The sequence below is a fragment of the Sander lucioperca genome, chromosome 22 (genome assembly GCF_008315115.2).
Source record: "Sander lucioperca isolate FBNREF2018 chromosome 22, SLUC_FBN_1.2, whole genome shotgun sequence".
NCBI lineage: Eukaryota > Metazoa > Chordata > Actinopteri > Perciformes > Percidae > Sander > Sander lucioperca.
Window position 1 is genome coordinate 794335 of NC_050194.1, and position 24209 is coordinate 818543.

General features: G+C 42.4%; 8 non-coding genes across 8 annotated transcripts; all 8 read right to left on the minus strand.

Moving 5' to 3' along the window:
• Positions 1-2687: 2687 nt before the first annotated feature.
• On the minus strand, positions 2688-2759 carry trnam-cau. Its single transcript has one exon. It is a non-coding gene; the product is annotated as a tRNA-Met (tRNA).
• Positions 2760-2765: 6 nt separating this feature from the next.
• trnar-ccu lies at positions 2766-2838 on the minus strand. Its single transcript has one exon. It is a non-coding gene; the product is annotated as a tRNA-Arg (tRNA).
• A 2362-nt stretch (positions 2839-5200) lies between these two features.
• Positions 5201-5272, minus strand: trnam-cau. The gene has a single exon. It is a non-coding gene; the product is annotated as a tRNA-Met (tRNA).
• Positions 5273-5278: 6 nt separating this feature from the next.
• On the minus strand, positions 5279-5351 carry trnar-ccu. The gene has a single exon. It is a non-coding gene; the product is annotated as a tRNA-Arg (tRNA).
• Positions 5352-7702: 2351 nt separating this feature from the next.
• On the minus strand, positions 7703-7774 carry trnam-cau. The gene has a single exon. It is a non-coding gene; the product is annotated as a tRNA-Met (tRNA).
• Positions 7775-7780: 6 nt separating this feature from the next.
• trnar-ccu lies at positions 7781-7853 on the minus strand. Its single transcript has one exon. It is a non-coding gene; the product is annotated as a tRNA-Arg (tRNA).
• A 2344-nt stretch (positions 7854-10197) lies between these two features.
• On the minus strand, positions 10198-10269 carry trnam-cau. The gene has a single exon. It is a non-coding gene; the product is annotated as a tRNA-Met (tRNA).
• A 6-nt stretch (positions 10270-10275) lies between these two features.
• On the minus strand, positions 10276-10348 carry trnar-ccu. Its single transcript has one exon. It is a non-coding gene; the product is annotated as a tRNA-Arg (tRNA).
• Positions 10349-24209: the final 13861 nt, after the last annotated feature.

A 24209-nucleotide genomic window follows, 5' to 3' on the forward strand; every position in this document is an offset into this window, starting at 1 on the left:
CCCTTAATTTTTTTCGAATTTCGAACCTGTTATGGGCATTATTTTTTTGTTAATGTGTTTACTTGTAAACCTTGTTTTCAATTCAGATTCCGAGGCTTTTTCACGCATTTCAAAATGTAAACACGTCACGGCGACGCACGTCGCTCGTCCGCGGCTTGGTAGCGCATTTCCCCCGACTCATTTCCTGGTTCTCCTTCTCCATAAACAACGTAAAATCAAGGAGAGGGTTAACTTCTCCTGCTCCGGATGTCTCACCGTGGTCAGAAAACACAGGGGAGACGATTTGTTTCTCTTTCTATGACTCTAGAGTCACTACTCGCTCTGAAGCTACCGGTAATCACCGTCACTCTCTCACAACACACACTCCCCACATCCACACACACACACACACACACACACACACACACACAAGCGGCTCGACGCACACACCAGCGCAAAAGTATAAACATCAGACCACTTACGTAGGCCACGGTGAAATATCCGACCTTCCTGTTGAAAGCATACTGTTTGTGTTTAATCCAGGGTCTGACTTTTAATAAAAAAAACAGTGGTGGCAGTGTGTTCTTCTTCTGACAACATCATTGCACGCCTACTGATTGATACACTGCCCCCTGGTGGACAGAACATGTACGAAGTTTGATACCAATATAAGCCTTAATGAAGGCATTTAATGGTCAAAATATTATTAATAAATATTCAAATATATTCGAATATTAATATTGATAAACAAACGAACTTCGAATATGATTTTTGGGCAAAAGTCAAAGCCCTACTGTGACTCCAGTGGTTGTGTGTGCCATATTTAAAGTGATTCTCTCTAGGCGTTCAGAGATATCGCATTCATGAGAATCGGATGGACAGACATGAGGACACAGGCACCTTGACATTAAACCTTTTACCTCCAAAATCTCATCAGTTCATCTGCGAGTTCAAGTGGATGTTTGTGCAATATTTCAAGAAGTTCGCTCCAGGGGGTCCTGTGTTAGCGCGTTCACAAGAATGGGAAGTGCGTACATATGAAGGGATGGACGGTCGACCCAAAAGCAGAACACTTCTGGCCACGGCTAGTGCTGGCGGCGAGACATAACAAGAGACATAGAAAGAGGTCAGAGAGACAGAGTAAAGCCCTGACAGAATGGAGATTGATACAAAAGCTGTGAAATAGTGCCAAATGTGTCCAAAAGAATAGGAAAAAAAACTAGAACTATAAAAGACAAACCTTTTGTCAAGACATGTTTATTGTGCTCACTTTAGCTCAAAGGTTGTGCTTCAATACATCACTGAAGTGAGCACACTAATGAGTAGCACACTGGTGCAATTTGTTTACCTAGTCATGAGCGAAAGCCTTTTTCCCAGCTAAAAGAAAACAAGGCGCTCCTCTGAAAATGCACAGCTGGGAGAGCTTGAGATCGCTTTTGAGGTGCTGGGAGTGCTTTAGATCGCTTTCGAGGTGCAGCTTGTTTTTTCCGCTGTGATGCTTCGGTTGTGTTTAGGTGTGAGCCCAAATAGTCGACGAATTCGAATATTAATATTGATAAACAAACGAACTTCGAATATGCTTTTTGGGCAAAAGTCAAAGCCCTACTGTGACTCCAGTGGTTGTGTGTGCCATATTTAAAGTGATTCTCTCTAGGCGTTCAGAGATACCGCATTCATGAGAATCGGATGGACAGACATGAGGACACAGGCACCTTGACATTAAACCTTTTACCTCCAAAATCTCATCAGTTCATCTGCGAGTTCAAGTGGATGTTTGTGCAATATTTCAAGAAGTTCGCTCCAGGGGGTCCTGTGTTAGCGCGTTCACAAGAATGGGAAGTGCGTACATATGAAGGGATGGACGGTCGACCCAAAAGCAGAACACTTCTGGCCACGGCTAGTGCTGTGGCGAGACATAACAAGAGACATAGAAAGAGGTCAGAGAGACAGAGTAAAGCCCTGACAGAATGGAGATTGATACAAAAGCTGTGAAATAGTGCCAAATGTGTCCAAAAGAATAGGAAAAAAAACTAGAACTATAAAAGACAAACCTTTTGTCAAGACATGTTTATTGTGCTCACTTTAGCTCAAAGGTTGTGCTTCAATTCATCACTGAAGGGACCACACTAATGAGTAGCACACTGGTGCAATTTGTTTACCTAGTCATGAGCGAAAGCCTTTTTCCCAGCTAAAAGAAAACAAGGCGCTCCTCTGAAAATGCACAGCTGGGAGAGCTTGAGATCGCTTTTGAGGTGCTGGGAGTGCTTTAGATCGCTTTCGAGGTGCAGCTTGTTTTTTCCGCTGTGATGCTTCGGTTGTGTTTAGGTGTGAGCCCAAATAGTCGACGAAAGATACCAAAACGACACAGTGATCAGGCGGTTGAGCCGGGGTATTGAAGTCCTGTCCATGCAACTGAAGGATATGATCAAAACCTGTAAACAGCCCAACCACTTACCAATCACATCACTGGAAAGTCGTCATTACTACAGGGTCCTGACAGGGTAGTGGAGGTCGATTTGTCAATATGGACAGTAAACCTCCAGTACATGATTGGCCTCGATAATATAACTTTTTCTTGGCACTGTCACCAACATTTCCAGCAGTTATATCATGATTCACCTCACCGTGGGCCTCGGGTTGAGGATCATAATCTCTTGTTGGATCGCCCTTTCAGAGTGACTACAATTGTGTTACCAGCAAAATACAGTTAGCAGAGGATGGTTTCGATCCATCGACCTCTGGGTTATGGGCCCAGCACGCTTCCGCTGCGCCACTCTGCTGAAATTCACCCCAGATGGGACTTGAACCCACAATCCCTGGCTTAGGAGGCCAGTGCCTTATCCATTAGGCCACTGGGGCTTCACGTCCCACAGTTTCACCATTTCAGGAAAGATACATCTGCAGTTCTGGAGACATAATGGCACAGTAACCTTGACCATTGACCTCCAGAATCGAAATTAGTTCATCTGTGACTTAGGGCTTTGACTCCGAACTTCGATATTCGAATATAATTCGAATATAAAAAAAAATATTGATATTCGAACGAATATTAGGCAGCCCTTAATTTTCGAATTTCGAACCTGTTATGGGCATTATTTTTTTGTTAATGTGTTTACTTGTAAACCTTGTTTTCAATTCAGATTCCGAGGCTTTTTCACGCATTTCAAAATGTAAACACGTCACGGCGACGCACGTCGCTCGTCCGCGGCTTGGTAGCGCATTTCCCCCCGACTCATTTCCTGGTTCTCCTTCTCCATAAACAACGTAAAATCAAGGAGAGGGTTAACTTCTCCTGCTCCGGATGTCTCACCGTGGTCAGAAAACACAGGGGAGACGATTTGTTTCTCTTTCTATGACTCTAGAGTCACTACTCGCTCTGAAGCTACCGGTAATCACCGTCACTCTCTCACAACACACACTCCCCACATCCACACACACACACACACACACACACACACACACACACACACACACACAAGCGGCTCGACGCACACACCAGCGCAAAAGTATAAACATCAGACCACTTACGTAGGCCACGGTGAAATATCCGACCTTCCTGTTGAAAGCATACTGTTTGTGTTTAATCCAGGGTCTGACTTTTAATAAAAAAAACAGTGGTGGCAGTGTGTTCTTCTTCTGACAACATCATTGCACGCCTACTGATTGATACACTGCCCCCTGGTGGACAGAACATGTACGAAGTTTGATACCAATATAAGCCTTACTGAAGGCATTTAATGGTCAAAATATTATTAATAAATATTCAAATATATTCAAATATTAATATTGATAAACAAACGAACTTCGAATATGATTTTTGGGCAAAAGTCAAAGCCATACTGTGACTCCAGTGGTTGTGTGTGCCATATTTAAAGTGATTCTCTCTAGGCGTTCAGAGATATCGCATTCATGAGAATCGGATGGACAGACATGAGGACACAGGCACCTTGACATTAAACCTTTTACCTCCAAAATCTCATCAGTTCATCTGCGAGTTCAAGTGGATGTTTGTGCAATATTTCAAGAAGTTCGCTCCAGGGGGTCCTGTGTTAGCGCGTTCACAAGAATGGGAAGTGCGTACATATGAAGGGATGGACGGTCGACCCAAAAGCAGAACACTTCTGGCCACGGCTAGTGCTGTGGCGAGACATAACAAGAGACATAGAAAGAGGTCAGAGAGACAGAGTAAAGCCCTGACAGAATGGAGATTGATACAAAAGCTGTGAAATAGTGCCAAATGTGTCCAAAAGAATAGGAAAAAAAACTAGAACTATAAAAGACAAACCTTTTGTCAAGACATGTTTATTGTGCTCACTTTAGCTCAAAGGTTGTGCTTCAATTCATCACTGAAGGGACCACACTAATGAGTAGCACACTGGTGCAATTTGTTTACCTAGTCATGAGCGAAAGCCTTTTTCCCAGCTAAAAGAAAACAAGGCGCTCCTCTGAAAATGCACAGCTGGGAGAGCTTGAGATCGCTTTTGAGGTGCTGGGAGTGCTTTAGATCGCTTTCGAGGTGCAGCTTGTTTTTTCCGCTGTGATGCTTCGGTTGTGTTTAGGTGTGAGCCCAAATAGTCGACGAATTCGAATATTAATATTGATAAACAAACGAACTTCGAATATGCTTTTTGGGCAAAAGTCAAAGCCATACTGTGACTCCAGTGGTTGTGTGTGCCATATTTAAAGTGATTCTCTCTAGGCGTTCAGAGATATCGCATTCATGAGAATCGGATGGACAGACATGAAGACACAGGCACCTTGACATTAAAACTTTGACCTCCAAAATCTCATCAGTTCATCTGCGAGTTCAAGTGCATGTTTGTGCAATATTTCAAGAAGTTCCCTCCAGGGGGTCCTGTGAAAGATACCAACACGACACAGTGATCAGGCGGTTGAGCCGGGGTATTGAAGTCCTGTCCATGCAACTGAAGGATATGATCAAAACCTGTAAACAGCCCAACCACTTACCAATCACATCACTGGAAAGTCGTCATTACTACAGGGTCCTGACAGGGTAGTGGAGGTCGATTTGTCAATATGGACAGTAAACCTCCAGTACATGATTGGCCTCGATAATATAACTTTTTCTTGGCACTGTCACCAACATTTCCAGCAGTTATATCATGATTCACCTCACCGTGGGCCTCGGGTTGAGGATCATAATCTCTTGTTGGATCGCCCTTTCAGAGTGACTACAATTGTGTTACCAGCAAAATACAGTTAGCAGAGGATGGTTTCGATCCATCGACCTCTGGGTTATGGGCCCAGCACGCTTCCGCTGCGCCACTCTGCTGAAATTCACCCCAGATGGGACTTGAACCCACAATCCCTGGCTTAGGAGGACAGTGCCTTATCCATTAGGCCACTGGGGCTTCACGTCCCACAGTTTCACCATTTCAGGAAAGATACATCTGCAGTTCTGGAGACATAATGGCACAGTAACCTTGACCATTGACCTCCAGAATCGAAATTAGTTCATCTGTGACTTAGGGCTTTGACTCCGAACTTCGATATTCAAATATAATTCGAATATAAAAAAAAATATTGATATTTGAACGAATATTAGGCAGCCCTTAATTTTTTTCGAATTTCGAACCTGTTATGGGCATTATTTTTTTGTTAATGTGTTTACTTGTAAACCTTGTTTTCAATTCAGATTCCGAGGCTTTTTCACGCATTTCAAAATGTAAACACGTCACGGCGACGCACGTCGCTCGTCCGCGGCTTGGTAGCGCATTTCCCCCGACTCATTTCCTGGTTCTCCTTCTCCATAAACAACGTAAAATCAAGGAGAGGGTTAACTTCTCCTGCTCCGGATGTCTCACCGTGGTCAGAAAACACAGGGGAGACGATTTGTTTCTCTTTCTATGACTCTAGAGTCACTACTCGCTCTGAAGCTACCGGTAATCACCGTCACTCTCTCACAACACACACTCCCCACATCCACACACACACACACACACACACACACACACACAAGCGGCTCGACGCACACACCAGCGCAAAAGTATAAACATCAGACCACTTACGTAGGCCACGGTGAAATATCCGACCTTCCTGTTGAAAGCATACTGTTTGTGTTTAATCCAGGGTCTGACTTTTAATAAAAAAAACAGTGGTGGCAGTGTGTTCTTCTTCTGACAACATCATTGCACGCCTACTGATTGATACACTGCCCCCTGGTGGACAGAACATGTACGAAGTTTGATACCAATATAAGCCTTACTGAAGGCATTTAATGGTCAAAATATTATTAATAAATATTCAAATATATTCGAATATTAATATTGATAAACAAACGAACTTCGAATATGATTTTTGGGCAAAAGTCAAAGCCCTACTGTGACTCCAGTGGTTGTGTGTGCCATATTTAAAGTGATTCTCTCTAGGCGTTCAGAGATATCGCATTCATGAGAATCGGATGGACAGACATGAGGACACAGGCACCTTGACATTAAACCTTTTACCTCCAAAATCTCATCAGTTCATCTGCGAGTTCAAGTGGATGTTTGTGCAATATTTCAAGAAGTTCGCTCCAGGGGGTCCTGTGTTAGCGCGTTCACAAGAATGGGAAGTGCGTACATATGAAGGGATGGACGGTCGACCCAAAAGCAGAACACTTCTGGCCACGGCTAGTGCTGGCGGCGAGACATAACAAGAGACATAGAAAGAGGTCAGAGAGACAGAGTAAAGCCCTGACAGAATGGAGATTGATACAAAAGCTGTGAAATAGTGCCAAATGTGTCCAAAAGAATAGGAAAAAAAACTAGAACTATAAAAGACAAACCTTTTGTCAAGACATGTTTATTGTGCTCACTTTAGCTCAAAGGTTGTGCTTCAATACATCACTGAAGTGAGCACACTAATGAGTAGCACACTGGTGCAATTTGTTTACCTAGTCATGAGCGAAAGCCTTTTTCCCAGCTAAAAGAAAACAAGGCGCTCCTCTGAAAATGCACAGCTGGGAGAGCTTGAGATCGCTTTTGAGGTGCTGGGAGTGCTTTAGATCGCTTTCGAGGTGCAGCTTGTTTTTTCCGCTGTGATGCTTCGGTTGTGTTTAGGTGTGAGCCCAAATAGTCGACGAATTCGAATATTAATATTGATAAACAAACGAACTTCGAATATGCTTTTTGGGCAAAAGTCAAAGCCCTACTGTGACTCCAGTGGTTGTGTGTGCCATATTTAAAGTGATTCTCTCTAGGCGTTCAGAGATATCGCATTCATGAGAATCGGATGGACAGACATGAAGACACAGGCACCTTGACATTAAAACTTTGACCTCCAAAATCTCATCAGTTCATCTGCGAGTTCAAGTGCATGTTTGTGCAATATTTCAAGAAGTTCCCTCCAGGGGGTCCTGTGAAAGATACCAACACGACACAGTGATCAGGCGGTTGAGCCGGGGTATTGAAGTCCTGTCCATGCAACTGAAGGATATGATCAAAACCTGTAAACAGCCCAACCACTTACCAATCACATCACTGGAAAGTCGTCATTACTACAGGGTCCTGACAGGGTAGTGGAGGTCGATTTGTCAATATGGACAGTAAACCTCCAGTACATGATTGGCCTCGATAATATAACTTTTTCTTGGCACTGTCACCAACATTTCCAGCAGTTATATCATGATTCACCTCACCGTGGGCCTCGGGTTGAGGATCATAATCTCTTGTTGGATCGCCCTTTCAGAGTGACTACAATTGTGTTACCAGCAAAATACAGTTAGCAGAGGATGGTTTCGATCCATCGACCTCTGGGTTATGGGCCCAGCACGCTTCCGCTGCGCCACTCTGCTGAAATTCACCCCAGATGGGACTTGAACCCACAATCCCTGGCTTAGGAGGCCAGTGCCTTATCCATTAGGCCACTGGGGCTTCACGTCCCACAGTTTCACCATTTCAGGAAAGATACATCTGCAGTTCTGGAGACATAATGGCACAGTAACCTTGACCATTGACCTCCAGAATCGAAATTAGTTCATCTGTGACTTAGGGCTTTGACTCCGAACTTCGATATTCGAATATAATTCGAATATAAAAAAAAATATTGATATTCGAACGAATATTAGGCAGCCCTTAATTTTCGAATTTCGAACCTGTTATGGGCATTATTTTTTTGTTAATGTGTTTACTTGTAAACCTTGTTTTCAATTCAGATTCCGAGGCTTTTTCACGCATTTCAAAATGTAAACACGTCACGGCGACGCACGTCGCTTGTCCGCGGCTTGGTAGCGCATTTCCCCCGACTCATTTCCTGGTTCTCCTTCTCCATAAACAACGTAAAATCAAGGAGAGGGTTAACTTCTCCTGCTCCGGATGTCTCACCGTGGTCAGAAAACACAGGGGAGACGATTTGTTTCTCTTTCTATGACTCTAGAGTCACTACTCGCTCTGAAGCTACCGGTAATCACCGTCACTCTCTCACAACACACACTCCCCACATCCACACACACACACACACACACACACACACACACAAGCGGCTCGACGCACACACCAGCGCAAAAGTATAAACATCAGACCACTTACGTAGGCCACGGTGAAATATCCGACCTTCCTGTTGAAAGCATACTGTTTGTGTTTAATCCAGGGTCTGACTTTTAATAAAAAAAACAGTGGTGGCAGTGTGTTCTTCTTCTGACAACATCATTGCACGCCTACTGATTGATACACTGCCCCCTGGTGGACAGAACATGTACGAAGTTTGATACCAATATAAGCCTTACTGAAGGCATTTAATGGTCAAAATATTATTAATAAATATTCAAATATATTCAAATATTAATATTGATAAACAAACGAACTTCGAATATGATTTTTGGGCAAAAGTCAAAGCCATACTGTGACTCCAGTGGTTGTGTGTGCCATATTTAAAGTGATTCTCTCTAGGCGTTCAGAGATATCGCATTCATGAGAATCGGATGGACAGACATGAGGACACAGGCACCTTGACATTAAACCTTTTACCTCCAAAATCTCATCAGTTCATCTGCGAGTTCAAGTGGATGTTTGTGCAATATTTCAAGAAGTTCGCTCCAGGGGGTCCTGTGTTAGCGCGTTCACAAGAATGGGAAGTGCGTACATATGAAGGGATGGACGGCCGACCCAAAAGCAGAACACTTCTGGCCACGGCTAGTGCTGTGGCGAGACATAACAAGAGACATAGAAAGAGGTCAGAGAGACAGAGTAAAGCCCTGACAGAATGGAGATTGATACAAAAGCTGTGAAATAGTGCCAAATGTGTCCAAAAAAATAGGAAAAAAAACTAGAACTATAAAAGACAAACCTTTTGTCAAGACATGTTTATTGTGCTCACTTTAGCTCAAAGGTTGTGCTTCAATACATCACTGAAGTGAGCACACTAATGAGTAGCACACTGGTGCAATTTGTTTACCTAGTCATGAGCGAAAGCCTTTTTCCCAGCTAAAAGAAAACAAGGCGCTCCTCTGAAAATGCACAGCTGGGAGAGCTTGAGATCGCTTTTGAGGTGCTGGGAGTGCTTTAGATCGCTTTCGAGGTGCAGCTTGTTTTTTCCGCTGTGATGCTTCGGTTGTGTTTAGGTGTGAGCCCAAATAGTCGACGAATTCGAATATCAATATTGATAAACAAACGAACTTCGAATATGCTTTTTGGGCAAAAGTCAAAGCCCTACTGTGACTCCAGTGGTTGTGTGTGCCATATTTAAAGTGATTCTCTCTAGGCGTTCAGAGATATCGCATTCATGAGAATCGGATGGACAGACATGAAGACACAGGCACCTTGACATTAAAACTTTGACCTCCAAAATCTCATCAGTTCATCTGCGAGTTCAAGTGGATGTTTCAATATTTCAAGAAGTTCCCTCCAGGGGGTCCTGTGAAAGATACCAACACGACACAGTGATCAGGCGGTTGAGCCGGGGTATTGAAGTCCTGTCCATGCAACTGAAGGATATGATCAAAACCTGTAAACAGCCCAACCACTTACCAATCACATCACTGGAAAGTCGTCATTACTACAGGGTCCTGACAGGGTAGTGGAGGTCGATTTGTCAATATGGACAGTAAACCTCCAGTACATGATTGGCCTCGATAATATAACTTTTTCTTGGCACTGTCACCAACATTTCCAGCAGTTATATCATGATTCACCTCACCGTGGGCCTCGGGTTGAGGATCATAATCTCTTGTTGGATCGCCCTTTCAGAGTGACTACAATTGTGTTACCAGCAAAATACAGTTAGCAGAGGATGGTTTCGATCCATCGACCTCTGGGTTATGGGCCCAGCACGCTTCCGCTGCGCCACTCTGCTGAAATTCACCCCAGATGGGACTTGAACCCACAATCCCTGGCTTAGGAGGCCAGTGCCTTATCCATTAGGCCACTGGGGCTTCAAGTCCCACAGTTTCACCATTTCAGGAAAGATACATCTGCAGTTCTGGAGACATAATGGCACAGTAACCTTGACCATTGACCTCCAGAATCGAAATTAGTTCATCCGTGACTCCAGTGGTTTTGTGTGCCATATTTAAAGTGATTCTCTCTAGGTGTTCAGAGATATCGCATTCATAAGAATCGGATGGACAGACATGAGGACACAGGCACCTTGACATTAAACCTTTGACCTCCCAAATCTCATCAGTTCATATGCGAGTTCAAGTGGACTTTTGTGCAATATTTCAAGAAGTTCCCTCCAGGGGGTCCTGTGTTAACGCGTTCACAAGAATGGGAAGTGCGTACATATGTAGGGATGGATGGACGACCCAAAAGCATCATACTTCTGGCCACGGCTAGTGCTGGCGCCGAGACATAACAAGAGACAAAGAAAGAGGTCGGAGAGACAGAGTAAAGCCCTGACAGAATAGAGAACTAGAGAGAAAAAAGCTGTGAAATAGTGCCAAAAGTGTCTAAAAGAATATGAAAAAAACTAGAACTATAAAAGATAATCCTTTTGTCAAGAAATGTTTATTGTGCTCACTTTAGCTCAAAGGTTGTCCTTCAATACATCACTGAAGTGAGCCAGTAATGAGTAGCACACTGGTGCTATTTGTTTACCTTGTCATGAGCGAAAGCCTTTTTCCCAGCTAAAAGAAAACAAGGCGCTCTTCTGAAAATGCACAGCTGGGAGCGCTTGAGATCGCTTTTGAGGTGCTGGGAGTGCTTTAGATCGCTTTTGAGGTGCAGCTTGTTTTTTCCGCTGTGATGCTTCGGTTGTGTTTAGGTGTGAGCCCAAATAGTCGACGAAAGATACAAACACGACACAGTGATCAGGCGGAGGAATCGGGGTATTGAAGTCCCGTCAATGCAACCGAAGACATAACTGGCGCCGAGACATAACAAGAGACAAAGAAAGAGGTCGGAGAGACAGAGTAAAGCCCTGACCGCCCAATGCATGCCGGTTAGATCTGTGTCCGACTTGATCCCAACTTGCTCTGACTTCATGCACATGTGGGCAACGATAACCTCACGAGATCAAGGCGGCCGCAGTTTTTAGAGCCAGGTGCCACAGTTGCTCTCCACTGACTGCAAGACCCATTTTCCCAGCTAAAAGAAAACAAGGCGCTCTTCTGAAAATGCACAGCTGGGAGTGCTTTAGATCGCTTTTGAGGTACAGCTTGTTTTTTCCGCTGTGATGCTTCGGTTGTGTTTAGGTGTGAGCCCAAATAGTCGACGAAATATAAAAACACGACACAGTGATCAGGGGGTGGAGCCGGGGTATTGAAGTCCCGTCTATGCAACCGAAGGATATGATCAAAACCTATAAACAGCCCAACCACTTACCTGCACAGTTATATCATGATTCATGTCACCATGGACCTCAGGTTGAGGATCATAATCTCTTGTTGGATCACCCTTTCAGAGTGACTACAATTGTGTTACCAGCAAAATACAGTTAGCAGAGGATGGTTTCGATCCATCAACCTCTGGGCTATGGGCCCAGCACGCTTCCGTTGTGACACTCTGCTGAAAATCACCCCAGATGGGACTTGAACCCACAATCCCTGGCTTAGAAGGACTGTGCCTTATCATTTCGGCCACTGGGGCTTTACATCCAACACTTTCACCAGTTCGGGAAAGATACATCTGCAGTTCTGGAGACATAATGGCACATTAACCTTGACCATTGACCTCTAGAATCGAAATTAGTTCATCCGTGACTCCAGTGGTTGTGTGTGCCATATTTAAAGTGATTCTCTCTAGGCGTTCAGAGATATCGCATTCATAAGAATCGGATGGACAGACATGAGGACACAGGCACCTTGACATTAAACCTTTGACCTCCAAAATCTCATCAGTTCATCTGCGAGTTCAAGTGGACATTTGTGCAATATTTCAAGAAGTTCCCTCCAGGGGGTCCTGTGTTAGCGCGTTCACAATAATGGGAAGTGCGTACATATGTAGGGATGGACAGACGACCCAAAAGCATAATACTTCTGGCCACGGCTAGCGCCGAGACATAACAAGAACCAAAGAAAGAGGTCAGAGAGACAGAGTAAAGCCCTGACAGAATGGAGATTGATACAAAAGCTGTGAAATAGTGCCAAATGTGTCCAAAAGAATAGGAAAAAAAACTAGAACTATAAAAGACAAACCTTTTGTCATTGACATTCTGTTGAAAATATCACAGATTCATGCCCCCCAGGTATTCATCCTAATGGCACTTTACAAGTGAATGAATCTGAAAATGTTTTCTGCAGGGTAACATGTAGTACTAGTACTATTCCAGTTATAATCAACAATAGACCATACAAAGTGTTGAATCCCCTAAGTAATAAGAAGTTGACTGCAAACATAGTCAATTTAGCATCCAGTTCACGTCAGCCACAACCTGCCCCAAAAAACGAGACAGTGTCTATAACTCGCCTCAGATCAGTTAAATCACAGGTAACCAAAAGAGGGGCAATACTTAACAACCTAATTGGAATTACAACTACCACTGCAATGATAGAACAGGATAGGAAAATTAGATGCGGTCTACTAAATATCAGATCTCTGTCTTCTAAAGCAATACTAGTAAACAAATTGATATCCGATAATCAAATTGATCTATTCTGTCTAACTGAAACATGGCTGGGCCATGAAGAGTATGTCAGTCTAAATGAAGCCACTCCTCCCACTCATATTAATACTCAAATTCCTAGAGGCTCAGGCCGAGGAGGGGGAGTTGCAGCCATATTTGACTCAAACCTGTTAATCAATCCTAAACCTAAACTAAATTATAACTCTTTTGAAAATCTCGTTCTTAATCTTCAGCATCCAACATGGAAAACAGTACAGCCTATTATATTTGTTGTTGTCTACCGAGCACCAGGTCCATATTCTGAATTTTTATTGGAATTCTCAGAGTTTTTATCATGTGTAGCCTTAAAATCAGACAAAGTACTTATTGTAGGTGATTTTAATATCCATGTGGACGTTGACAGCAATAGCCTTAGTACTGCTTTCAACTCACTACTAGATTCAATTGGTTTCAGTCAGAGTGTGCATGAGGCCACGCACTGTTTTAACCACACCCTTGACCTTGTGCTGGCATATGGCATCAAAATTGAAGACGTAATAGTATTCCCGCAAAATCCTTTATTATCAGACCACTTCTTAATAACTTTCGAATTCTTACTACCCGACTATACGAAATTAGATAAAAGCTTCTACACTAGAAGCCTATCTGACAGTGCTATAGCTAAATTTAAGGAAGATATTCCAACAGCACTAAACTCATTACCGTGCCGTAATATAACAGAGGATCTTTATGTAAACTTTAGTCCCTCTCAAATTGATAATTTCGTAGACGGTGCTACGGCCTGCCTACGGACTACTTTAGACTCTGTTGCTCCCCTTAAAAAGAAGATGATGAAGCAAAGGAAACTAGCACCTTGGTATAACTCCCAAACTTGTAAATTAAAGCAAATCTCGCGCAAACTTGAAAGTAAATGGCGTTCCACCAAACTGGAAGAATCTCGTTTAGACTGGCAAGACAGCCTGAAAACCTATAGGAAGACCCTAAGAAAGGCCAGATCAGACTATTATTCATCACTAATAGAAGAAAATAAGAACAACCCAAGGTTTCTTTTCAGCACTGTAGCCAGGCTGACAGATAGCCACAGCTCTATTGAGCCATCTATTCCTATAGCTCTGAGTAGTGATGACTTCATGAGTTTCTTTAACGATAAAATTATAACAATTAGAGATACTATTCATCACCTCTTGCCCCAAACCTCTAATGGGTCACCTTTAACTGACAGACTGCTAGAAAGAACGATTAGACCTGACATATACTTAGATTGCTTTTATCCTATAAACCCTCAACAATTAATGCTAAAGGTCTCTTCAGCAAAGCCATCTACCTGTCTCTTGGACTCCATCCCCACGAGGCTACTTAAAGAAGCATTACCCGTGGTTAACACTTCATTGCTAGATATGATAAATATGTCTTTATTGACAGGTTATGTACCGCAGTCATTTAAAGTAGCTGTGATAAAACCTCTACTGAAAAAACCCACCCTCGATCCTGAGGTCTTAGCCAACTATAGACCTATATCTAACCTTCCCTTTCTCTCCAAGATCCTTGAGAAAGTAGTCGCTAATCAGTTATGTGATTTTCTACATAGCAATAGCTTATTTGACGACTTTCAGTCAGGATTTAGAATGCATCATAGCACAGAGACAGCACTGGTGAAAATTACTAATGACCTTCTAACTGCTTCAGACAAAGGACTTGTCTCCGTACTTGTCTTATTAGATCTTAGTGCTGCATTCGATACTATTGACCATACCATCCTCTTACAGAGACTGGAACATTTAGTTGGCATTAAAGGAATCGCACTAAACTGGTTTAAGTCCTACTTCTCTGATCGATCGCAATTTGTTAATCTTAACAATAAACCCTCCAATTACGCTAAAATTAACCATGGCGTTCCTCAAGGCTCAGTGCTTGGACCAATTCTATTCTCCTTATATATGCTTTCTCTAGGCAATATTATTAGGAAACACTCAATTAACTTTCACTGTTATGCGGATGACACCCAATTATATCTGTCAATTAAGCCAGACGAAACCAGCCAGCTAGCTAAACTTCAAGCTTGCATTAAAGATATAAAATCATGGATGGCCTACAATTTCCTGATGTTAAACTCAAACAAAACCGAAGTTATTGTGCTGGGCCCGAAACACCTACGAACCTCATTAGCCGAAGATATAATTACTCTGGATGGCATTGCCTTGGCCTCCAGTACTACTGTCAGAAATCTAGGAGTTATTTTTGATCAGGATCTATCCTTTAACGCCCATCTAAAACAAACCTCTAGAACAGCCTTTTTTCACCTTCGTAACATTGCTAAAATTAGGAACATCCTATCTCAAAACGATGCTGAAAAACTAGTCCATGCATTCGTTACTTCCAGGCTGGACTACTGTAATTCCTTATTATCAGGATGCTCAAATAAGTCCCTTAGGACTCTCCAGCTGATCCAGAATGTTGCAGCGCGTGTTCTAACAAGAACTAAGAAAAGAGATCATATTTCTCCTGTATTAGCTTCTCTCCATTGGCTTCCTGTAAAATCCAGGATTGAATTTAAAATCCTTCTTCTGACCTATAAAGCTCTAAATGGTCAAGCTCCTTCATATCTTGAGGACCTCTTAGTACCTTATTGTCCCACTAGAGCACTACGCTCCCAGAATGCAGAGTTACTTGTGGTTCCTAGAGTCTCTAAAAGTAGAATGGGAGGCAGAGCCTTCAGCTATCAGGCTCCTCTCCTGTGGAACCAGCTCCCAATCTGGGTTCGGGGGGCAGACAACGTCGCTACATTTAAGACTAAACTGAAAACTCTCCTCTTTGATAAAGCTTATAGTTAGGGAGTGAGGAGTTGCAGTGAACGCCTAGACCGGCGGGGCAGGGTGTATAGCTGCAGACACAGCACCCCTGCTTTTCTCTGCTTCTCTTTACAGTCATCAGATTTACCTATCGTATAATCAATAATATAGTGCCTCTCCTAGTTATGCTGTTATAATTCTAGACTGCCGAGGAAGTTCCTTCTTATGACACGCTCTTTTCTTTTGTTTCCTTTTATGCACATCCTGTCTCAGAAGTGCTTGTTACTAACCTAGCTCTGGGGAGTTTACTCCCCGGAGTCCTTATGTTTCTTCTTCGCCCAGAACATCGCCTCGGATTAGGGCGACACCAAGACCTGGGTCTTGGGTGCAGCTGTGGCTATGGACCTGCTACACCCTGCTACGCTCTGCGATTCCCTGCAATGCCCGGCTACGTCCTGCTGCGTCCACCGCGTCCACCCATGCTCTGCTGTGCCACGCTACATCCCATACCGTCATAACCCCAACCGTCAGACACCACCCACCAAGAGTCTGGGTCTGCCGAGGTTTCTTCCTAAAAGGGAGTTTTTCCTCGCCACTGTCGCAATAGTCACTGCTAATGCTTGCTCTTGGGGGAACTATTGGAATTGTTGGGGCTTTGTAAATTATAGAGTGTGGTCTAGACCTACTCTATCTGTAAAGTGTCTCGAGATAACTCTTGTTATGATTTGATACTATAAATAAAATTGAATTGAATTGAATTGAATTGAAGACATATTTATTGTGCTCACTTTAGCTCAAAGGTTGTGCTTCAGTACATCACTGAAGTGAGCACACTAATGAGTAGCACACTGGTGAAATTTACCTTGTCATGAGCGAAAGCCTTTTTCCCAGCTAAAAGAAAACAAGGCGCTCTTCTGAAAATGCACAGCTGGGAGCGCTTGAGGTGCTGGGAGTCCTTTAGATCGCTTTTGAGGTGCAGCTTGTTTTTTCCGCTGTGATGCTTCGGTTGTGTTTAGGTGTGAGCCCAAATAGTCGACGAAAGATACAAACACAACACAGTGATCAGGTGGTGGAGCCGGGGTATTGAAGTCCCGTCCATGCAACCGAAGACATAACTGGCGCCGAGACATAACAAGAGACAAAGAAAGAGGTCGGAGAGACAGAGTAAAGCCCTGACCGCCCAATGCATGCCGGTTAGATTTGTGTCCGACTTGATCCCAACTTGCGCTGACTTCATGCACGCGTGGGCAACGATAACCTCACGAGATCAAGGCGGCCGCAGTTTTTAGAGCCAGGTGCCGCAGTTGCTCTCCACTGACTGCAAGACCCAGGCGGACTCAGGGCATGCTGGGAAACGCCGGCCTCTCAGTTGATCTAACAGCTGATTGGTTCAGAATCGACTCAAAATGATGACGTTTTATATAAACTTTTTATTGTTTTTAAATTGGAGGGATTTTAACTATTTGTCTGATTTAAAGGCTTATTCTGTACAAAACACATGTTGTGTGGCAGTTGGACTGATCAGTCGGCTCCCCGAGGTCCAAAAAGTGCCTGTCACTGGTTTAACCTTTCTGCTGCTTTACAAAGCAGCTGCTGACTATGATCAGCAATCAATTCTGTACTGATGCGGTGAATGTATTTGATTCCTTGCTGCAAGTAAACTAGCTTAAAAGAGACTCCAGTGACATTGTCATTTTTTGATAAATTATCCTAACACAAATGTTAGCTATACATGAGGGATGCACCGAGTTTGGCCAAATACCGAATCCACTGGTTAAGATTCTGCCGAACCCGAAACTGAACCGAATCCTACTCCCATCCTCAGTCCATTAACACAGTAAACACATTAATGAAGTAAACAACATCAACAGCCTCTAAAATAGTTAAATGTGTAACCGAGGGTTTCTTATATCGTCTAGAGTCTGAGTCTAGACTCTAGACTCAGGTTTAACTTTTAAATGAAAGACACGGGCTTCCAATGCCGGAACCAAGATGGCACTGCACGTCTTACTGTATTCCACCCCAACACAGTCAACCGTCAGAAAATACAACACTTTATTCACTTCCGTTTTTCCCATCACAATAAAATCTCTATGTTTACTATAACTTCCTCTTAACCTTCAACTGAGAGGTTACACAATAAAATACTTTACAAATGTCCCAACTTAATGTTCAATTTACACACTCTTTCCACATCGTAGGAAAGCACATCGCTATCGGCAGATAAGTGACAATTTTGTTTGGCAAATTTTCGCTAACCAGTGTATGATGAAGGCATGTTGGGTGGGTGACACTCTGACAGCCCGGGAGAGGCTGCCTGGTTAACACAAGTTTTTAGCTGTGACTGTCCTTCCTTTGCCATACCTGGGGTTGCTGCGTTTTGGCTGCTGTCTGTGGATTCCTTCATACACGGCTCGTATTCTTTTGGATGTTTCATGCGCAGGTGTTTTGGCAGCGGCGATGTAGTGTGTTGTTGGGTTCCTTGCCGCCGCGGGACAGGTCGGCATTGCATTTTTAGGAAATGTGGATGTAGGTAAGGAAAAAGTGTAAGTCAAATGTGTGTGAGTATGCTTGAGTAGATAATCAATTGTGCTCTTTGCAAAATGTGTGTAAGCTTGTTTAGATCATTACCCTTACTATTAACACATGATGAGCTGGTATTGACAGGTTACATCAGTATGGGACAGTGGAAAAGTACAATACTTAGAGACAGGATGAGAGACATAGGATGTGAAACAACTGTTATGAGTGTGGTCATGTGAGAAGTTACATGACTTATAGGGACGCTCCTCCCTATGGGAGCGACTGAAGAACCATTGGACCAAGAGAGCGCTAAGAGGCGTGGACAGCTTGAGCGCCACCAGGGGGGCAAAAGGACCTGGCCACAGCCAACCAATGGGAGATGAATACGGGTGAGTAGAATAGTATATAAACTGTCTAGAATAACGGGATCAATACACTTTCTGTGGAACCTGAGAGTGAAGCAGAACCTGTCCACAGCTGTGAAACCTGTTCTCGACTTTGCCTTATTGCTTTAGAATAAATACATATTGAATGAGAGAAGTTGAAGAGACGTTATTATCCTTTTCTCGACGAACAAGAATATGACAATTTGGTGACCCTGACGTGATCCAGAGAAAGCTTTGCAACACAGGAACAGACAGCAGTGCCAACCGGCACTTGAACAAGAAAGGCCTCAAAACAAAGTAGGCGGAAACATGTTTAATCAAATTCTGCATAGTTATATAGGATTCTGTTAGGTGCAAGTGCCAGAGTGACATCTCCGCTGTAAGTGTACGTGCTAAAAAGATTCAAAAAAGTATTTGAACACAAATTCTAAGTATTAAGAATAAACGATGAGGATAACATTAAAAGTTATATGGCTAGACATTCAAGACTGCGTATGACCCTGTTGTACTTACCATATGACAGAGGTGGGTTAAAGCTCCCTTTCCTCCAGGGATACTATTGGGCGGCCCAACTAAGAGCAGCCTCATATTGGTTTGAACACCAGTCACCGCTACACTGGATAAGGATGGAGGAAATCACAACTTCTAAAATCCCCTTATACCTCTACCTTTATTCAGCAAACTTATCCACTCTGAAAAAACACACTGCAAACCCCTTTGTTAAAAACACACTGATAGTATGGCATGAGGTGTTAAGTTACCTTGGGGACAATGCTCCTTTATCCCAATTCTCACCTATCTGGGGGAACAGAAGCTTCACACCAGGTACTAATGACCTTGGTTTTAAGCTACGGGCAGACAGAGGTATCAGTAAAATCTCAGATCTGTATGAGAATGATACTCTTTTAAATTTTAATGAGATTAAGCAAAAGTTTAGTATTGATTCTAAACATTTTTTCAAGTATCTTCAGATAAGGAGCTTCTTAAGAAAGACACAGAACTCTGTAAATCTTCCCTGTCTAAATTCTTTAGAAAAGACAGTTCTGAACCATAATGGATCAGCTGGACTAATCACAAAATTCTATCAGATCATCATAGCTGCATCAAAAGAATCCTCAGAGGATAAAAGATTAGCATGGTGTTCAGATCTTACGGAAGGAATCACTGTAGAAGAATGGCAGGATATATGTTTTCAGGGCCAAATACAAACAATAAATACAAGGTTCAAACTCCTCCAGTATAAATGGGTGATGAGAACATACATTACCCCAGAGTTGCTACATCGCATCCACCCTAATACACGGACACTTGTGTCAAGTGCGGTATACAGAAGGGTAGTTTGTTCCACTGCCTCTGGGAATGCACCCTCATTCAAGAATTTTGGAAAGAGATAATTGCAATTGTATCTATGTTTATTAATGAACAACTTCCATTGTGTCCCAAACTTTGTATTTTTGGATGTTTCCCAGCTAGCTGTACACTAAGCAATAGCAGGAAACAGATGGTTATATTTTGTCTCCTTGAAGCTAAACATAAAATTGCCCTATCATGGAAATCGGTTCACAGACCAAGCAAGCAAAACTGGATTGAAGGGCTACTGCAATGCCTTGCCCTAGAGAAGCTTACATATGTTGTTAAAGGGAAATATAACACCTTTGTTAAGATTTGGGGTTCATTTATGCAATTTCTGGAGGGGGGGGGATTTCATTGCGGCTTTGTAGTCTACTGTCACTAAACATTTATTTATTATGTCCATCTGTGCATCTACACGTTTGTCACTCCTTAGAATTATTATTATTATTTTATTTATTTTTTTTTTTTTTTCTTTTCCTTAAACGCCATGATGGGAGTCAGGGTGTTACCATAACAGTTAAGCATACCACTAACATCTCTACATTTAGAATATCCGCAAATGCCTATTTGTACTTATTGATGTGCCTTGTTCTGCTCTGTTTTGTGTCTTTGTATTCTAATTGAAAAATCAATAAAAACATTTGTCAAAAAAAAAAAAAAAAAAAGTTATACGGCTAAAAAGCAATAAGATAAAAATACCCCCTTGCATGTTGAAATATTGTATGTGAAATAAGAGGCCTGAGATAATAAGTGTATAACTGAGTTTGTATTACTTAAACATGTGTCATTTCTTTACATTAATTATGAATTCTGAGTAAACTGTACTTTTTAATGGCCTATCTTATTGTAATTATGTGTTTGAGCTCAAACAACTCAATATCATTAAGTTTTGCCTGTTACTAACAAGACTGGCTGCAGCCTGGTGCTTCCCGTGCCAACGGTAAGTTCAGAGGGTCAAAAACAAAATACGAAATCGCAAATTATTTTCCAGATGGAGTCACGGGTAAGTTCGTGATTTCTGGATGTTATTGTTGTGTCCCTGATGTTAACGTACATTTGATCAAACCTCATTTAAAATTTAGTCTGCATTTATTTTATAGATGGACATATATTTTTAAAGTATTTTATTCATTTGTATGATAATCAGCATTTGTTTTATAGAGAGATTTTTTTTTTTAAGTATTTTATTCCAGACGCAAGCTTTTTACTTTGAAAAGTAGAAGTTTGGGGAAGCTTTTATTTAGAAAAATAGAAGCTCGGGGACGACACCAGGCGGGATGGCATGAGGCGGGACGGCATGACACGGGACGCTCCACGCTGCAGCCATACCCGCCTCTTAGCAACACGTTGACGTCACCCATGCAACCGCCAAAAATTTAGTTTATACCAGTTTATATACTGTCTATGGTTTTGACAGAGTGGCATTGATGACTCTGAACTTTTGAGAACAGAGACGGAACAGAACAAAGACAAATAATTCAGCTGTATTGAAATTTTCGACAACTGACGTTCTAGCAAGCAAGTTGTTCGACCCACATTTGAAACCTTCAGTGAATGAACCGAGTTCAGCCACAAAACGGTAAGTTGAAACCTGGCACTGGTTGCATGCCGTTGAAGTCCTGACTGCTAGCTGAGGTAACTTAGCTAGCAGTATATTACGAAAGTGAGTACACCCCTCACATTTTTACAAATATTTTATTATATCTTTTCATGAAACTTTGATCCGTCCGCTTTGGGTACACTTCGAGTCCGCCGCGGTGTCCAGGTACGCGTACTCGGTCACACAATAGACTGCTCAGCAGGCAATCTTCACGTCTACATGCTTTTAATGTGACACCGAGCTGATATGTCCGCTCGACTCTGAAACTATTGTTACTCTGTTGCTTCCAGACAGCTAAAGTTGAGCTGAAACGGTGAAGCAGCTAGCCACAGAACTGCAAACATCCTGGTAAGTTGGTGCACACTAGCTCACATTATTAGTTAGCTAATTAGCTTTAATTTCTTGATTTATTTTGATTTATTCTTTGTTAGTTGGCTATTTGTCCCACTCTTAGCTGTCCATGCCTCTTCAAGGTTTTGTTATTTAGCTAATGTTAGCTTGTTGGCTATTGTGTTCAAGCCAATTTGAAATAGTTTTTTTTTTTAGAAGCTTTACACTGTTAGCTAACGGTAATTTTTCCTTAGTTCATGTAACTTTAGCTAGCTGAAGATGGAGTGGAAGTGTAAATATTATGGTTTTATTAGTGGAAAGAGGGCGCAGCTATTTAAACACTACCGGTTAAAACATGGAAGTTACACAAGGACAGTACCATTTCCTTGTTTGCACCAGAACTATTTGTGCACATTCAAGTCCTTAAACAGCCTTAAAGCACACATATCTCATGTTCACTCTAAAACTCTCTAAAATTAATTTTTCACCCACCTCCGAAGCAGACATTTGAAAGTAAACCAAAAGGTTCAGTGTCCATATGCAGGCTGTAGATTTGAGAGCAGTGTGTATTTAACTTTCAATGCACATAAAAGTAAAGCACATAGAGAAGACAACTGGAAGATGTTCAAGAAAGAAATAGTTAATGTTGACATAAGTAATGAAAACAAAGACAGTGATGTTGCAGATGAGCAAATGCCAACTGAAGACACGGGGGAGATAGATGATGTCAGTGAAGAAGATTTTGAGATAGATCTTCATGATTTGGAAAAGCAGTTAGAGCACAACTTGGCTGCACTTTTTTTAAAGATGCAGACTAGCCTCCATATACCTGAGCGCTCTGTACAGGAAGTTATCAAACAGCTTTGTGATATACATTATTTGTCAGAGCCACTTCTGCATCATAAGGTGAAGATGATTCTTAAGGAGTATGATTCCGAGATAGATGAGTCCATTGTGAAACAGGTGAGCAGTGCTATTTCAGAGACCAACGTAATGACAACATTTTGTGGCAAAGTTGGCTCCTTAGCAAGCACAAACAACATCGTATGTGTCTAAAAAATTTCCGCTGGTAATGCCTGTAGAGTATGTAGTTGACAAAGATAAGAAATCGGTTGTATATGTTCCCATACAGCAAATGCTGCAGAAGTTGCTGAGCAGGACAGATGTGTTAGATAAAGCAATGTCTGAAGAAATACATGTTCCAAATGAATACAAAACTCATGTAGATGGTGTATACTTCAGAGAAAAGGGCCTTTTTACTAGTGATGAGTTCACAATTGCCATTGGACTGTACATCAATGACTTTGAAGTCGCCAATCCGTTAGGAACATCGAAGAAGAAGCATAAGATGTGTGCCGTGTACTGGGTAATTTCCAATATGCCAGCAAAATATAGAGCATCACTCAACTCTATCCAACTTGCTCTTATATGCAACACAACCACTGTAAAAGAATGTGGTTATGCTAAAGTGCTGGACCCACTGGACCCACTTTGAGCTCAGAGACAAAGACAGGTATGACAGACAAGTGCAGGAAGTGATGGAAGATCCAGAACTGGGTACCACATACGGTGTGAAAAAAGAGTTCTCTTTGACCTGGAGCACTTTCATGTTGTTAAAGGTTACCCTCCTGACCTCATGCATGATCTTCTGGAGGGCATATTCCCCGTAGAGTTGTCTTTGTGCCTTTCAGATCTGATTTCCAAGGGATATTTTAATCTAAAAACAATGAATCAGGCTATCAGGTCCTTTACATACACCTTTACTGACAAAACTGACCAGCCACAGCCTATTACAAAAGGCTTCTCCACAAAAGGCACAATTGGGGGAAATGCGCATGAGAACTGGTGCCTAAATAGGCTCCTTCCATTTCTAGTTGGTCAGTATGTTCCTCCGGGGGTTGGGGGTTGCCCCAAGGTTTACTGAAGAGACACTCTACTTTCTGGAGTGCAAGTTAGCAGAACACAGAGAACTACTGCAGTCTACATTCCCAGAGTTAAGATTACAACCAAAACACCACTACATTGAACATTACCCTCAACTTATTAAGGCATTTGGTCCACTGTGTGATGTCTGGACTATGCGCTTTGAGGGCAAGCACAAATTTTTCAAAAAGGTTATCCGTGACGCTCAGGAATGTAGCCCTTACACTTGCTGTGAAACACCAGAAAACAGTCAGCTATCATTTGGACTCAAGCTCATTTTTCAAACCTTCAGTCGAGATGGAGAAGGTCACTACAGTCTCGGTATCA